Source organism: Tupaia chinensis, unplaced genomic scaffold, assembly GCF_000334495.1.
Source record: "Tupaia chinensis unplaced genomic scaffold, TupChi_1.0 Scaffold000250_1, whole genome shotgun sequence".
Classification (NCBI taxonomy): Eukaryota; Metazoa; Chordata; class Mammalia; order Scandentia; family Tupaiidae; genus Tupaia; species Tupaia belangeri.
Genome location: NW_006159730.1, coordinates 2546989 through 2563990, shown reverse-complemented (window position 1 = coordinate 2563990; position 17002 = coordinate 2546989).

Here is a 17002-nt window from a genome sequence, read left to right as displayed (position 1 = left end):
GCCAGCCCCTCCAAACTTTATTTCTTAAATGAAACAAAATGTCATAGATTACATACTTAAATATTTCAGGGCTGGCTCTATAAGCTACTGGTTAAAAGAGCAAGATCCCACATGGCCAGCTGAGCCATCCAAGTCCCATCCTGACGGGCTGACAAACTTGGGGGGACAGCAGGTGGCATAGTGGTTGAGGCACTGGACTCCCACATGGCTGACTGAGATTCAAGTCCCAGACCTGGCAGCTTGCCTTCTCACTTTCTCTCTCTCTCCCTCTCTCTCTGTTGAGTGTCCTATAGCAAGTTAATAAATAGTAATAATAAATAAAATTAAATAATTATTTTTAAAAACCCTACTTGGTGTATGTGGGTGTGTGTCTGCCCAAAATCATGACAGGATGGAGAGATGGAGGAGAAGGGATTGTGGTGTGACCATTCCGCATTGGAGAATGCTTTCTCCCTCTTCCCTTCTCTCTGTCTCTGGCAAGCACACATGCCATCTGGCGATAATAAGTAAATAAATATTTAAGTCAAGTAGCCACAAAATTTTGTTCCTTTTTTGTGACTGCAGTAGTAGTAATAAAATACAGGCAGCTATAATAGATTAAAATGCATCTCATACAGAATTGCGTTCTGTAAAGTGTGTTTCCATATTCACTTCTAGTATGAAATCTCTTATCATTGAAGAGCACTTTCTAACTCCGGATGGCTTCTGGATTGTATACCCAGCCTTGTCATCACATCTACTTCTCCAAACCCCAGACCATTCTCCCGTGAGAGGATAGTCTTCATCTCTGTGTCTTGGCTTTCTGAGTACTTTTTATCAGTTCTCTTTAGTGGTTCAGCAAATAAGTAGGATACATATTATATGTGGACACTAGATGGCGCTTTCTCACCCACAATATAACACCTAAAAATCCTGAAATTTGAGCTACTGGATAGTTAAAGCAAGGTTTCTCAACTTTGGCACTGTTGACATTTTGGGCTGGATAATTCCTTGCCCTAGGGGGCTGTCCTGCATCCTGGAAGATGTTTACCAGAATCCCTGCCCTCTACTCTCTAGATGCCAGGAGCAGTCCCACTCGAAGTTGAAGCAGCCCGAGTTATCTCCAGACATTGCCGTCTATGTGTTCCCTGGGAGACAGAACCTTCCCTTCTTGTTGAGCACTACTGTGTTAAAGAAATCAGTTCCCAGCTTTAGGAATTCTTTTAGAATTTATGAGACTAGCAGATGGTATAATGGTTACATTGCTGGACTTCCACATAGTCAACCATGGTTCAAGTCCCAGACCCGGCAGTTTAAAACATGCCAGGCATGTATGCATGTATGCCCAAAATCCTGAGAGAAGAATGGAAAATGGATTGCACCAGGACTTGGTGATTTCTCGCTTTCTGTCTCTCTTTCTCTCTGTCTCTCCAGTGAGTGCATGAGCTGTATAGCAAAAATCTCTCCCAAAAAAATGCTTTAAGAATTTAATCACATTGGGAACCAGCAGTTAGCATAATGGCTATGTCGCTGGACTCCCATGTAGTCGACTGCGGTTCGCATCCCGGACCTGGTGGCTTAAAACTCACACCCGGCGCATGTGCGTGCATGCCCAAGATCCCGAGAGGAAAATGGAAGAGAAGGGATTGCGGCGTGACCATCCCCCTGGGGGGGGGATTTCTCGCTTTCTGTCTCTCTGTTTCTCTCTGTCTGTCTGGCGAGCGCACGCGCCCTATAGCGAAAAAAATCTCTCCAAAAAAAAAAAGAACTTAATCACATTAAAGGATATTTGAAAAAAATTTTAGCTCCACTGGATGTGTTTATTTTAAACATATCTAAAGTTAAATTCACCCATCTTCTCTTTCATAAGCCATTCTTCAACTTAGTTTAATGATTTCTATTAACGGTGCCACCATATTCTTTGTCATCCAAATAAGAAACATCCAAGTCATTTTTTGCTTCCTCTATCCCACCAATCAATAAATCCTGTTCATTCTATTATTTCTCTTATACTTTGGCCTTCCTTCCCATTCCCCTGTAGTGGCCTCTCCCCACCATCCCGTTCAGACTTTATTTATGTTCTCAGTTGCCATCAATACTTCTGACTTTAACCAGAAAAGAACTGGTCTTCCTGCTGGTTCTCCCTCATTCAAATCCACCCAGATTTCAGCATCAGATCATTCCTCCCAAAGTACTGCTCTGGTTATACCGTTCTCCAGTTTTCAAACCCCCAATGGCTACCTGAGGTCAATTCGTGGACCCGCTGTTCTTCCTTGTGCTCTTCAAGCTCACCCCCTATGATTCCATCCATGACTCAGAAAACATGCCCAGTGCAGCAGCGACCCGGACACAGACCCCTGCTTTCAACCCCATACCCACCTTCTGCCTCTGCCAGGCTCTCTCAGGCTCTGCCTGTGGAAATCTTATGAGTTCTTTATGATCCATCTCAAATGCCACTGCCTCTGTGAAATATTTTCTGATCCTCCCACCTTCCAACCAAACAGAATTCTACTTTCTATAAAATCGTTGCAAATATTTTGAGTCTGAAGGTAGAGATTACTTTGTATAGTATTTTTAAAATTTTTTAAAATTTTATTTATTCATTCTTTCATTTTAAATTGACTAGAGAAAGAGAAAGAAAGAAAGCCACCAGGTCTAGGACTCGAACTGTGGTCACCCATGTGGGAGCGTCCAGGGTTTTAACCACCACGCCACCTGCTGGTCCCCCTGTATAGTATTTTATATAGAACAGAGTCTCTGTTGATCTGCCTGCCCTGCTCCTTGCACTAGCCCACTCTTGTCTGCACTAGGTTCTAGCCACTTGTTTACAGTTTGCCTTTGTGCCTTATACAGAGTCAGCACTCAATAAATATTTATTGACCTAAATTGAATTTGAAACGCTATGTAAGTCAGTATGTTGCTACATAAAGAGAATTGCATTTAAACAGTGATTTCTAATGCTGGCTCTACATTAGAATCTCCTGGGGAGCTTTTTTAAAAAATACCAGCACCCAGGTCACACCCCAAGTCAGTAAACTCTGGGGCATTAGCATTTTTTAAAAATCTTCCCAGCTGATTTCACTGGCTAGCCAAGGTGAAGAAGAATCATTTTATTCCTGTGATTTAATCACAGAACTGACCTAAAAATGTCCAAGGGACACAGAGAGTATAAAGCTACAGCGTTGGCATCCGTGTGAATGTACTTCCCCTGCTGCACAAGCAGTAATACCTGGAAAGTAGGAATACACACACACAGTGGCCTTGGTGGACCCTTCTATTTTGTGCTATATTCATTAGACATGCAGCATTTATGGAGCTCCCAGAGGAAGCTCAAAAACCTGCAATGATGAACCAGGGAAAAAGAGAAAGTTCATGCAATTCGCCTTATCTTTTGTTTTAAAAAGCCATACAGATCCATAGGCATTCTTTCTCCTAGCAACTGAAGAACTTTTCATGACTTGGTTAGTCAGGGCATTGGAAGTCAGAGGGAAAATGGAGAAAGACCATTAAATCCAGTGGGGCCAGCAGGTGAGTTGGTAGCTAAGACGTTGGACTCCCACATGGTTGACTGTGGTTCAAGTCCTGGACCTGGCAAGTTGTTTTCTCATTTTCCCTCTCTCTCTCTCTTTCTCTGTCTCTCTCTGGTGACTATAGCAAGTTTAAAAAATAATAACGATGATAATAATAAATACAATTACAATAAATAATTATTTTTAAAAATAAATTTTAAAATAAATAAAAATAAAAACCAAACCACCTTGGGCCAGGAGGTAGTGTGGAAGCTAAGGCACTGGATCCTACATAGCCAATTGCACAGTTTAAGTCCTTGACCAAGTGACTTGAAAAAATCACACTGGGTGCATGTGTATGCATGCCCAAAATCCTGAGAAGAGAACAGAGGAGAAAGGATTGCAACATGACCATTCTCCCCTCGCGCTAGGGATTGATTCCTCACTTTTTCTCTCTCTCACTGTCTCTCATCTCTCTTTCTCTCTAGTGAACACACACTTTCTACAGCAAAAACTTAAAAAAAGAAAAAAGAAAAGTCCTTTTGAAACATATCACCCTTTATCAAAAAAAAAAAAAGCATAATCAGAATTTCCAAATACTGCAAGTGGTTTAATGCGTCTTTCCCTTTTTACTCACCACTGAACTTTCATAGGCGTCTCCTGAGAAATTAAATGGCCAAGAGACAAACAATGGATAGAGTTGGGGTTCTGAATGGTACATACTGTGAAGATCAATTCCCAGAGGAGTCAAAAAATGACTTTGTAGGAACAGCTTCATTTGAATAATCTTCAAATTATTAATTATAAATGTCTGCTTGTAAATTGGTTGTTTAAAACTTAGAATATAGGGGCCAGCTGGTGGTGTGATGGCTAAGTGGCTGGATCCCACATAGCCGACTGCACGGTTCAGTTCCAGATCCAGCAGCCTGAAAAACACATTGGATGTGTCTGCATGCATGACCAAAATCCCAAAAGGAGAATGGAGGAGAAGAAACTGCAGCACGGCCATCCCCCTTTGGGGGTGCTTTCTCACCTTCCCTCTCTCTCCATCTCTTTCCAGTGAGTGCACACACCCTATAACAAAACAAAACAAATAGAAAAAAAGAAAGAAAGAAGAAAGAAAAAAGTTAAAAAAAAAAAACTCAGAATATAATTTCCTTACACATAGTACCCAATGCCAGGTTCCCAAGTGAATTGAGGAAAGTCCATCTAATTCGTGACTGAATTGCAGTATTTATTATACTAGATTGGGTGACAGTCTCAAGAACAGGAATCCAGGCAAAGCAGCCAATTAGAGAAGAGACACTACTTCCTCCTCTTTTTCTGTGTCTATGCGTCAACACTAAAGCACATCTTTGGTCCTCTGTTTCTAGCCACAGTTCTGTTTTTCTCCCCAGGCCCCCCGCACCCCATGTTCTGTAATCCCCACTGCTGTAACCCATCCTGTCTTACTCCTTCCCCATGGCCAGCCAGTGGGGATGCCCTCACTCCAGTTCACCCACCTTGGCTTGGTGTTTGGGAAAAGCAGTCCAACTGACCAAAGTCTAGATGCCTATAAATCTTTTCACTTCAGAGGTGCTGCATTTTTTTAAAAGCAATTGCTTTCTCACTCCCATCAGTTTTTAATTCATAGAATTTCTGGCAGAATTTTCCAAATAAACAGGCTCTGAGGGAAGATACAGAAAACTAGGTCAAACAACCAAATTATTCTGGTTGACCCAGGGTCTTCCCTTCCTCTCCTACCCCCCACACTCCCAAGTACCTTCCAAGGTGGAATCTTGAGCCTCTTTGTGTATGGGCTGCTCCTAAGTTGGTTGTAAACTCCAAACTGCCAGAGAAACCACATGTATAGGCAAGTTTACTCACAATGGCCTTCGTTCAAGGTCTTTTCCAGGTATCCCAGACTCAAAGTATATCCAGTAAAAGTCAACATGCCTTACCAGTGAAATGAACAGTTCCTTAGCTCTCGGTAGAGCTTGAAGTCCTTTTCACTACTAATGGCCTTTTCTTGTTTCAGTGGATCATTATTTTAGAAAATGAATTATTGAAGCATTGCTTGAAGAAAGCCAAGCATCTTCTAAATTTTGACAATGTGGTTGGTCATCAGTATACTAAACAAAGTTGCTAATATCGTGGTTTTAAAAATCTGTGCAGTGCAAAAAAAATTTGCGTATTTGTTGAAAATATATTTGCCTCCTATTTCTCACTGATTATATTAGTTAGCATACTTAATATCAGAGAACCACAAACAAGCTGCCTTCTGTTAATAGGTAAATAATAGTCACTTCAAGCACCAAAGAGCAATAGCCTTGAAACTGCAAAAAAAAATAGAAAGAGCACAATTTTTAATCCCCTGAGAATTTGGCCATAAATCCTGAGAGTAAGCATAGACAAATGACTTTACTGTGAAACATACACACACTAATTTGTTAGAAATTTTTCACATACAAGTAAATAGAAAATATTTTCCTAAAAAAAAAATTTCTATGTCATTCGACGATAATTATTTTAAGGTACATTGTGCAAATTATTTTAAGGTACATTGTACAAATGTACATTTGTCTATGAAGTGCAGAAGATATTTCGTTTCCAGAGTTAATGATTACTTATTGATGATGATTGAACCAATCTTTTAATGTACAATTGTATTTTACTCCCATAGTGATTTTCATCAATTATTCTTATTCGAATTTTATAAATTATTACATGAGTTATAACCTGCTTAAGACATCTCTAGAGCGACTGAAAGATAAATGGGTTTTGATTATAAAATTTACAGCAAATCCAGTTGACATCTCATGAAATGTTTTTTAACTCTGGCAGATAAAAACTCATACTTAAGAGACTAGCAGTTGGCATAATGGTTACATCACTGGACTCCCAAGCAGTTGACTGTGATTTGAGTCCCAGACCTGAGGGCTTAAAACTCACCCTGGGCGCCGTGTGTGTGTGTGTGTGTGTGTGTGTGTGTGTGTGTGTGCACATGCCTAAAATCTTGAGAGGAGAATAAAGGAGAAGGGATTGCGGTGTGGTCACCCGCCAGGGGTGATTTCTCACTCTCTGTCTCTGTCTCTCTAGCAAGCAAACAAGCCGTATAGCAAAAATCTCTCTTAAAAAAAACAACTCAGGGAACCAGCAGTTAGCGTAATGGCTATGTCGCTGGACTCCCACATAATCGACCGCAGTTCGCATCCCGGACCCGGTGGCTTAGAACTCACGCCGGCGCATGTGCGTGTGTGCCCAAGATCCCGAGAGGAGAATGGAGGAGAAGGGATTGCAGCGTGACCATCCCCCCTGGGGGGTGATTTCTCGCTTTCTGTCTCTATGTCTCTGTCTGCCTGGTGAGTGCATGCGCCCTATAGCGAAAACCTCTCAACCCCCCCCCAAAAAAAATTCATATTTAAATGCCTCCTAACTGAAAACGGATTAAAATGTAGGATTTAAAGATGGAGGGAGGTGCTTAATCATTGTAAACTAGAAATTGATGGAGCTATGTATGGTTCTGTTACAATAAGAAAATTTAAATACTCCCCAAGAGACGTGAATTAGTTCCTCAAAATATGGTAAAAGTGAATTATTGCTCAGTATTCCCAAACTCCAAAGAACCTGATATTTCCAAACAGTCAGTGTGTTGTCTGCAAACAAGACGTGGATTCTTGTAATTTCCCCAAAATTTGTCTTGTAAAACTTCAGTGAACTATATACTAGTATTGACTATAGTGGTCGCTATCAAAAGATTACTAATCAGTGAATAATCTCTGTGTACATAGTATAAAAGTTTTTATTGTGTATTTTAAGGATAGTAAAAAAAACTTAAAATAATTCAAATGAGAAAATTTGAATGCAACTACATATTTTAAATTCAATATTGGTAAATTAAGTTTTATTCTTGCAGAATTTTTATTTCAGAGACACCTTGTCTCTTTTCTGTTTTATTTCACTTAGTTTTGGCAACATTTTGCATTAAGTTTCTTGACCTACACTTTCTTCATTATCTCCCTGTCAAGATGAAAATCTATAAAATATTTCATAGTATTAGGATAACTCCTTATTTCTAGGAATTCTTGGGTGAGTTGTAACAGGGGTTTAACAATTCAGATGAATTTTTGACATAGCTTCCATTTTTTTTCCTACAACTCTGAGGTCTCTATTTCTTTATCTGCAAAATACTTGAGCCTTTTTCAGAATGGAAGGCAGAATAAATAAATGCATATTTATGAAAAATTTACTTTAGAAACCTTACAAAAAGTGGTAGCAGTTTTTTTAATTAAAAAAAAAAAACAACTAAAAATGTTTTTCTCCAAAGTAAATCACTTTTTTAAGTGCACATTTCTTTCTTACTCCTTTGTTTTTCCTTAGAAGAGTAGTTTACAATGGTAGGATTCTTTCCAGATAGTATGCAGCAAAATAAATAAATCTGGAGAAAAATCTAGTACAGTAAAGAAATATCCTATCTGCTTTCTGCAAGCAGTTTCCAGGGAAATTTATTTCGGCATGGGCAGAACAGCCTAAGGGAAGTCTGACTCCTGCATTTACGAAGCTAGAGGAAATGACTCCGCAGAAGAAAGCAATAGCAGGGGCGCGTCTACACTCCTGGCGTAAGCAGTTCAGCACAAATTCCGTGGCATGCTCCAAACCCTACTAAAGAAACGTTCCATGCCAGCCTGTCAGCAGCCTTGCACTGAAATGAATTGTCTTTAGGAAAACGGGTAGATATGGACCTTCAAAAGATTAGCACATCCTTTGGTCTCTATTTTGGCACTCTCAGCTACATTGAGTCTGAATTTAATCCTGTTGATTCACATCAAGACTGACAAATGACATACACATGCCTGTATCCACGTGCACACATCCCAACTCCCCCATCCCAACACACACACACACACACACACACACACACACACTTCAGATAGGGAGTTGTAGAGAACCCATACTAACTTAATACAGCCAGAATCAAGTGACACCTCTCACCGCTTTTCCTTTCTCTCCCTGAATGAGTTCTTTCCACTTGTAAACACACCAGGTCCCAGAACGTTCACAGACGTGGTATGTGTCCATCCAGAAACTTGAGTCAACTGATTTTCTAAAGTACTCTTCTGGTAATGGAAAGCTTAATGGAAAAGCCATCATAGTAGCCATTTTGAAATGCGTGAATTACATAAATTGTATATTTTGCTTCTAATTACTAGAAAGCAACGAAGGATTTGGCTTTATTCCTGTTCTCTGCATCGTGCATGTTTAAGACGTTCCGAGGAACTGAAAGCCAGTGATTATTTACGCCAAAATGTTTGTGAGCATAAATCGTGTCCTCCCTCAGAAGGAGTATGGTACTGTACTCTAGTAGACCATGTCATCTCCATGACACGCGTTGCTGTTCTTTAGTCGCTCTTTCTTAAAAATTATTGAGGTTGTATTTTGTTTGGAAACTTTGCAATTAGGAGAAGAAAAATAAGAATTAAGACTCAGTATTTAATTTAAAATGATGTTTTTAAAGGCAATTTAGAGGATGTGATGGACTGTTTCTTTATTCGTTAAATAAAATTTTATTTATTCTCAATTAATCGCTTTGTTTTGTGTGTTTGGTCCTAGACTTAGTGTCCTGTGTTCAGCTATTTTGCTTGTCAGGCAAGTGGTCACAAGAGAAGATAGGAGCGGCTCAGGAGAACAAAGTTTATCATACTCACAGGCCTTAGAAACAGGAAGCGCGCCATGTCAAGTCATGCAGGGCTGCAGGGGAAAGGGCCAGATTTGCCCAAAAGACAAAGGGGCTGGAGCAAAGGGAGAGCCTAGGCCATGGCTCTGTTGGAGTTCTGAGGCAGAGCAGGACTGGCCAGTTTGAGTACTTACAAGAGCCGTCCCCAGTTGTCTGGTACCTGGCCCTGGGATCATTAAGGCAGAGGAATAGTGCCTCCTAGGGTATGGGAACCAGACAGAAGAGACAAGGCTCCCGACTGAGTAGTTTGCAAAACAAAGGCATACTCCCTGTTGAGCCCTGTGCTATCTCTAAGCATTGGCTAGCTCTGGAGGGACAGTATTTCCCCAGCAAGAAAAGTTTTAAGATGTTAAAACATCATAATATATAGAAATTTAAAACAATTTAGTATGAAATGGGTAAGTTCTTCATTTCTAGTAATTTTCTTTCAGCTCAGGTATTTTGAGGATACACTACCAGTTTGAAATAGCAATCTAGGGACTAGCATAATGGTTACATCACTGGACTCCCGTGTAGTTGACCACAGTTCGAGTCCCAGACCCAGCACACACCAGGCACGTGTGTGCACATGCCCAAAATCCCAAGAGGAGAATGGAGGAGAAGCAAACTTGGCATGGCCATTCCCCCGGGGGATGATTTCTCGCTTTCTATCTCTCTGGTTCTCTGGCAAGCACACATGCCCTATAGCAAAAAATCTCTCTAAAAAAGAAAGAAAGAAAGAAAACAACCTAGATATTTTATGTCAATTCAATAAAATACTTGTTAAAGATTGTATCCACTGCTATATTCATGGCCAGAGAAGCCACTGGGGCATATGTTTGGGTCTACAATAAGAAAATTTAAATACTCCCCAAGAGACGTGAATTAGTTCCTCAAAATATGGTAAAAGTGAATTATTGCTCAGTATTCCCAAACTCCAAAGAACCTGATATTTCCAAACAGTCAGTGTGTTGTCTGCAAACAAGACGTGGATTCTTGTAATTTCCCCAAAATTTGTCTTGTAAAACTTCAGTGAACTATATACTAGTATTGACTATAGTGGTCGCTATCAAAAGATTACTAATCAGTGAATAATCTCTGTGTACATAGTATAAAAGTTTTTATTGTGTATTTTAAGGATAGTAAAAAAAACTTAAAATAATTCAAATGAGAAAATTTGAATGCAACTACATATTTTAAATTCAATATTGGTAAATTAAGTTTTATTCTTGCAGAATTTTTATTTCAGAGACACCTTGTCTCTTTTCTGTTTTATTTCACTTAGTTTTGGCAACATTTTGCATTAAGTTTCTTGACCTACACTTTCTTCATTATCTCCCTGTCAAGATGAAAATCTATAAAATATTTCATAGTATTAGGATAACTCCTTATTTCTAGGAATTCTTGGGTGAGTTGTAACAGGGGTTTAACAATTCAGATGAATTTTTGACATAGCTTCCATTTTTTTTCCTACAACTCTGAGGTCTCTATTTCTTTATCTGCAAAATACTTGAGCCTTTTTCAGAATGGAAGGCAGAATAAATAAATGCATATTTATGAAAAATTTACTTTAGAAACCTTACAAAAAGTGGTAGCAGTTTTTTTAATTAAAAAAAAAAAACAACTAAAAATGTTTTTCTCCAAAGTAAATCACTTTTTTAAGTGCACATTTCTTTCTTACTCCTTTGTTTTTCCTTAGAAGAGTAGTTTACAATGGTAGGATTCTTTCCAGATAGTATGCAGCAAAATAAATAAATCTGGAGAAAAATCTAGTACAGTAAAGAAATATCCTATCTGCTTTCTGCAAGCAGTTTCCAGGGAAATTTATTTCGGCATGGGCAGAACAGCCTAAGGGAAGTCTGACTCCTGCATTTACGAAGCTAGAGGAAATGACTCCGCAGAAGAAAGCAATAGCAGGGGCGCGTCTACACTCCTGGCGTAAGCAGTTCAGCACAAATTCCGTGGCATGCTCCAAACCCTACTAAAGAAACGTTCCATGCCAGCCTGTCAGCAGCCTTGCACTGAAATGAATTGTCTTTAGGAAAACGGGTAGATATGGACCTTCAAAAGATTAGCACATCCTTTGGTCTCTATTTTGGCACTCTCAGCTACATTGAGTCTGAATTTAATCCTGTTGATTCACATCAAGACTGACAAATGACATACACATGCCTGTATCCACGTGCACACATCCCAACTCCCCCATCCCAACACACACACACACACACACACACACACACACACACTTCAGATAGGGAGTTGTAGAGAACCCATACTAACTTAATACAGCCAGAATCAAGTGACACCTCTCACCGCTTTTCCTTTCTCTCCCTGAATGAGTTCTTTCCACTTGTAAACACACCAGGTCCCAGAACGTTCACAGACGTGGTATGTGTCCATCCAGAAACTTGAGTCAACTGATTTTCTAAAGTACTCTTCTGGTAATGGAAAGCTTAATGGAAAAGCCATCATAGTAGCCATTTTGAAATGCGTGAATTACATAAATTGTATATTTTGCTTCTAATTACTAGAAAGCAACGAAGGATTTGGCTTTATTCCTGTTCTCTGCATCGTGCATGTTTAAGACGTTCCGAGGAACTGAAAGCCAGTGATTATTTACGCCAAAATGTTTGTGAGCATAAATCGTGTCCTCCCTCAGAAGGAGTATGGTACTGTACTCTAGTAGACCATGTCATCTCCATGACACGCGTTGCTGTTCTTTAGTCGCTCTTTCTTAAAAATTATTGAGGTTGTATTTTGTTTGGAAACTTTGCAATTAGGAGAAGAAAAATAAGAATTAAGACTCAGTATTTAATTTAAAATGATGTTTTTAAAGGCAATTTAGAGGATGTGATGGACTGTTTCTTTATTCGTTAAATAAAATTTTATTTATTCTCAATTAATCGCTTTGTTTTGTGTGTTTGGTCCTAGACTTAGTGTCCTGTGTTCAGCTATTTTGCTTGTCAGGCAAGTGGTCACAAGAGAAGATAGGAGCGGCTCAGGAGAACAAAGTTTATCATACTCACAGGCCTTAGAAACAGGAAGCGCGCCATGTCAAGTCATGCAGGGCTGCAGGGGAAAGGGCCAGATTTGCCCAAAAGACAAAGGGGCTGGAGCAAAGGGAGAGCCTAGGCCATGGCTCTGTTGGAGTTCTGAGGCAGAGCAGGACTGGCCAGTTTGAGTACTTACAAGAGCCGTCCCCAGTTGTCTGGTACCTGGCCCTGGGATCATTAAGGCAGAGGAATAGTGCCTCCTAGGGTATGGGAACCAGACAGAAGAGACAAGGCTCCCGACTGAGTAGTTTGCAAAACAAAGGCATACTCCCTGTTGAGCCCTGTGCTATCTCTAAGCATTGGCTAGCTCTGGAGGGACAGTATTTCCCCAGCAAGAAAAGTTTTAAGATGTTAAAACATCATAATATATAGAAATTTAAAACAATTTAGTATGAAATGGGTAAGTTCTTCATTTCTAGTAATTTTCTTTCAGCTCAGGTATTTTGAGGATACACTACCAGTTTGAAATAGCAATCTAGGGACTAGCATAATGGTTACATCACTGGACTCCCGTGTAGTTGACCACAGTTCGAGTCCCAGACCCAGCACACACCAGGCACGTGTGTGCACATGCCCAAAATCCCAAGAGGAGAATGGAGGAGAAGCAAACTTGGCATGGCCATTCCCCCGGGGGATGATTTCTCGCTTTCTATCTCTCTGGTTCTCTGGCAAGCACACATGCCCTATAGCAAAAAATCTCTCTAAAAAAGAAAGAAAGAAAGAAAACAACCTAGATATTTTATGTCAATTCAATAAAATACTTGTTAAAGATTGTATCCACTGCTATATTCATGGCCAGAGAAGCCACTGGGTCATATGTTTGGGTCTTATATGTTCTCTGAAATCTCTTTCACCTGTAGGTATCAAAAATGTATCTTCAGTGATATCTAAGCAGAAAGACAGCCTAATCCTTGAGAGCTATAAATACAAAGCATAGGAAGTCACCGTAATCCGTTTTTAGTAATGAGGTTAATGGTGTCATAGTAGATGTTGCTTAATTAAGTGGTTCTCAACCTTGACAGCTCATTCAAATCACTTGGAAAACATGTAAAAATACCTATGCTCACATTCACTCTCCTCACCCCCCAGCAATTGAATCAGTTCTTGGGGTGGGGGCTCCAGGCTTGGGTATCTTTCACAAGACTTCCTAGATGTGATTCTAATGAGAAGTCAGGGTTGAGAACCACTGGCTTAGGTGGTCTTTCCATCCTGATGGTCCTGTTCATTTGTATATGGTTCTTCGAAACCTCTGACCTTGTAGTCTGAGATTTCAATCTCCAGCTGGCATCTAGGGTGAACCCACATATAATATGAGTGGATTCAAAAAGCTCATTAATAAATGGAATTAAAGTATAAAGTTTTTCTATGCAATTTTTTAAAAATCCACATATAGTTTCTCCCTAATATGCATTTCCCATAAACTTTTTTTTTTTTTAAGAGCAATGTTTTACTATAGGGTGTGTGTGCTCACCAGACAGAAAGAGAGAGACAGAAAGTGAGAAATCACCCCTACAGGGAAGATGGCCACACCACAATCCCTTCTCTTCCATTCTCCTCTTGGGATCTTGGACATGTACACACATGTGCCCACCATGAGTTTTAAATTGCTAGGCCCAGGATTTGAACTACAGTCAACTATGTGGGAATCCAGCAATGTAACCATTATGCCGTCTGTTGGTCTCGCCCATAACTTTTTGAAGATCCCTCATAGGTAGTCAAACTGAAACCTGGCCTGGGAGAGTTCTTCTATCATTTTTAATCTCCCCTCTTAGGAGTTCTTAGAACACACATCTCCAATACTGCCCTGTTGAAGGATTCGACTATCCTCCCTTCAAGACTGCGTATTGATCAGCACGTGTTTAATCTTTCAGCATAGCCATAGGATGGTATTGCACAAACCTGGGAATGAATATGTGCTGTGATTCCTAATATTTGTTGATTTGTTGAAATAAAGAAACTCAGGTACAGGGATATTTTTGAATTTCAATATGTCCTTCTATCAAACTAGAAGGAAAATGAATTTCAATGATGAACAATATAAAATACTGTAACAATGTTTAGGTTCCTTGGTAATCTAAAGTTTACTATGTATAATTATAGCTGAATTTTTACTTCAAAAAGAATTTACACTTGCTTTACCTGAACTCCTGCTTCAGAAACCACAATGAATTGCTCAACATAAGTTGAGCAGGTTTTTCAAAGACTGGAGTTGATCACTGACACCCGTTTACTTTTCCTTCAAATATCTTCCAAGAAAAAAATAGTTCACAGCCAACAGATGGCATGGGAGTTAAGGCAGTTGGATCCCTCATGGATGACTGCATGGTTCAAGTCCTGAACCTGGCAGTTTAAAAATGGTCCAGGCACACGTACAAGTATACCCAAAAGCCAGAGAGGAGAAGAGGAAAGGGCATTACAGTATGGCTATCCCCCTTAGGGGGTGCTTTCTCTTACTCCCTCTCTCTCTGTTTGTCTCTCTCTCTGTGTCCTTGTCTGTCTCTGGTGAGCACATGCATGCTACAACAACAACAACAATTTTTTTAAGTAAATTGAGGGGCCAGGAGGTGGCGTGGTGATTGAAAGTGCTGGATTCCCACATGGCTGACCACGGTTCAAGTCCCAACCCTGGTGGCTTGCTTTTCACTTTCTCTGTCTCTCTCAGTGAGCACACATGCCTTATAACAAATTAAATAACAATAACATAATAATTTTTAAAAATACATTGAGTGATATGGAAAACTTAGGAATTTGGTAAAAGCTAAGTTGCTTCCAGAAACACAACTAAAGACATAATATTTAACTCAGTGATTCCTATTCTTTTGGGAGAGGAAAACTATGGAATTAGAATCGCATTATTGGGATCAGCAGTTGGCGTAATGACTATGTCACTGGACTCCCATGTAGCCAACCACGATTTGAGTCCTGGACCTGGTGGCTTAAACTCACGCCGGGCCCATGTGAATGCATGCCCAAGATTCCGAGAAAAGAATGGAGGAGAAGGGATTGCAGTGTGGCCATCCTCCCTGGGGGTGATTTCTTGCTTTTTCTCTCTCTTGACTTCTGAATACGCCACACTCCCTAGAGCAAAAACCTCTCAAAAAAAAAAGAATTCCATTATTTTAATTAAATTATTCAGTTTTATTAAGAAAGTACTGTTAGGAGCTGGCAGGTGGTATAGCAGTTAAGGTGATGGACTTCCACATGGCTGAGCACAGTTCAATGCCCAGCTCTGGTGGATTACTTTCTCTCTCTGTCTCCCTCTGATCTAAATAAATAAATAAAAGTAAATAAATAATTCTTTAAAAAATTAAAAAGAAAGTACTGTTAAATTAATAGTCAAAAATGAAATGTATGTTTATTTTATGTACAAGGTCCTGTACTAGTATAGAAGCTATCGAGATATAATAAAAAACATAGTTCTTTTAAACGAGGTTTTTGTGTGTGTGTGTGTGTGTGTGTGTGGGTGTGTGTTTTTGTTTTTTGGGTTTTTTGAGAGGTTTTTGCTATAGGGTGCATGCACTTGCCAGAAAGACAGAAAGAGACAGAGAGACAGAAAGCGAGAAATCACCCCCCAGGGGATGGCCACGCCACAATCACTTCACCTCCATTCTCCTCTTGGGATCTTGGGCACACACGCACACATGCTCAGCGTGAGTTTAAGCCACTGGGTCTGGGATTTGAACTGCGGTCGACTACATGGGAGTCCAGTGACATAGCCATTATGCTAACTGCTGGTCCCTTCATGAGGTATTTAAAGTCCAGAGAAAGAGATGTGACATCCTACCTGAAAACATGACTAATAATCTTTTTTTAAATAAATTAATGTGTTTTTTTAAGGAATTCTTGTATTTAAACTGTATGTATTTATTTTTAATTTGACCAGAGAAAAATAGAGCAAGAGGAAGAGAAAGGGAAAACAAGAAAGCTGCTAGGTCCGAGACTTGAACCATGGTAGACCATGTGGAAGTCCAGCGCCCTTAACCACCATTCCACTTGCTGGTCCCCATGACTAATAATCTTTTTTTTTTTTTTTTAAGAGAGGTTTTTGCTATAGGGCGCGTGCGCTCGCCAGAAAGACAGAGAAAGAGACAGAAAGCGAGAAATCACCCCCCGGGGGGATGGCCATGCGGCAATTCCTTCTCCATTCTCCTCTCAGGATCTTGGGCATGCACGCACACGTGCCTGGTGTGAGTTTAAGCCACCAGGTCCAGAACTCGAACCGGAGTCGACTACATGGGAGCTCAGCGACATAGCTATTACACTAACTGCTGGTCCCAACTAATAATCTTAATATACAAATATTTTTTGTTTATTTAGAGAGATTTTTTACATAGGGCTTGTGCACTTTCTGGAGACACAAAGAGAGGCAGAGAGAGAAAATGAGAAGTCACCCTCCAGAAGGATGGCCACACCACAATCCCTTCTCCTTCATTCTCCTCTCAGGATTTTGGGTACACACACACTTGTGCCTGGGATGAATTTCAAGCCACTGGGTCCAGGACTTGAACCACAGTTGACCATGTGGGAATCTAGCACCACAACCACTACATTACCTGCTGGCCCCAGATCTTAGATTTTTGAGAACTTCTCTGATAAGCAACTTTTCTTCATTCTCAAACTCTATAAATTTACCAGGATTACTCATGAAACTTCTGATAAGGTCTCAGTAAGCAGACTATGGTACCCACATAGGGAGTAAGAAAAATGCCTTCGATCTTGGCATTAACCCACTTGCACACTGCAGAGAGGACTGTGACTGGGAAGGGGTC